We start from the raw sequence: 2,028 nt of genomic DNA, 5'->3' as shown, positions 1-2,028 counted from the left end.
ATTCACTGTGCTAGAAATAGATCACATCTTGTGTCTAATAAGACCTACGCTATATTTCATGTGATCTATTTCTAGCACATTGAATGTCCACGTTAGTGGTCAACGTCATATATAAAAATATATATATATATATATACATATATGTATATGTATATCCATATATGTATGTGTATGTATATATGTATGTGTATGTATATATGTATGTTAAGCGTAGATGTTGATGTGTGGTAAGAAGCTTCCTTCCCAATCAAATGGTTTCAGGTTCACACCCACTGCTAATACAGATGCGAGCCCACCAAAGACTTTTGAGTGTGTTGGTAGACGGAAACTAAAAGACGCCCGGCGGTGTGAATATCTATCTATCTATCTATCTATCTATCTATCTATCTATCTATCTATCTATCTATCTATCTATCTATCTATACATACATACATACATACATACATTTATATATATATATGAATGTGTCTGTTTATGTTTGTAACCCTACTTGACAACCGAAGCTGGAGTGCTTACGTCCACGTAACTTAACGGTTCGGCAAAAGAAACCAGTAGAATCGGTATCGGGCTTACATAGAAAAAAACCCGTTGTCAATTTCTTCAGTAAGCAATACAACCTTTTAAGGCGGTGCTCCAGCATGGCCGCAGTGAAACAAGCAAAATAATACAACACACACACATGTAGATAGATAGATAGATAGATAGATAACTAGTAATGAATAAGCAATCTATTAGTTACAGGAAAATATGGTGTCTCATTGAAGTAATTGATGAAAAAATCTTTTGAAAAGCTACAGTTTATGGTAGTGCATGCCCTTCCATATTGGTATGTGTAATAATATCGATGTTGTTGCACAGATATCTGAAAGACTGATTTTAAGCAAAACAGAAGGCTTGCTTTTAATGTTGCTAAGTCTGTGAAGATCAATTGCACATCAACCGCTTCATAGATACCGTGTGTAAGACGGACAAGCGGATGTAAACATTGTATGAGTTAACTAGGAAATGGCTGTTCATAGAGGGCTACACAGGTTGATACCGAAAACATTACTTGTTGATACCGAAAATAGTGATAGCAACAATAATCAAAAAGATTGAACAGGCGTTAATGTAGAGGTGTTTTAAAGAAAGTTATCAAGGTAGCTGTTTATAGGGAGTATTTTCTGTGGGACAACCTTTTTCTCTCACTTATTTTCTATGAGGTAGTAATATATGCAAAAATCTATTAAGCCACAATGGATTTGGATACAGAATTCACAAGCTTTTGTATATGACCAAACTTTAGCAGTATGGTACAGATATTAAATCGTTTTCAACACTGTATACACATGTGATATCCAATTCGTGTCAGAGAAATTTTTTGAAGTAAAATGAAAGAGAGGAAAATAAATGAAGAGCAAAAGAAATATGAATTTAGGTGAAGTAAATTTTAAACGAAAAGGATAAAACGTTTACAAAATAAGTGAGATTTAGCCCACGGTAAAGTTTAATACAGCTCTCAGTTCAATTTTATAACAAAAGGCAAAAAAAATTCTTTTCATTTTAAAGGTATTTTCACAAATATATATCGATTGCAAACATTTACGGTTGAGAGCTGTGTGGAATTATGATAAATACCGATTCTTTGTTATCCTCTAGCATTAAGAAAAATGGAAATTATTACAACTGAAAACGGTAATAAGTTTCAAAGCAAGCTAAACAAGCGCACTCAGAGAGCGCAAACCTCCGTCATGGCAACACCAACATCCTCTCAACGATTAGCCAGAGAGGATGTTTGAAATGAGAATATTGCGGAACTATTATTTTGATGAGTTCTATCTATTTATCACCCGATAAGGCACACATGCACCGCCGGGTGCTGTTGAACCAGTTGTTAAGTGTCCGACCAGTGAGAGATCGATGCTAGATGCGTCGAAACAATTGTCGTGATTAATAATAAAAATTCTCGCATATTCCTTCTTCTGTCTTTTATTTACCATATATATTTATGTATGATTGTGTGTATATATATATATATATATATATAT

This window comes from Octopus bimaculoides, chromosome 5 (genome assembly GCF_001194135.2).
Source record: "Octopus bimaculoides isolate UCB-OBI-ISO-001 chromosome 5, ASM119413v2, whole genome shotgun sequence".
NCBI lineage: Eukaryota > Metazoa > Mollusca > Cephalopoda > Octopoda > Octopodidae > Octopus > Octopus bimaculoides.
The sequence above is the reverse complement of the archived record's forward strand: the minus strand, read 5'-3'. Positions refer to the sequence as shown.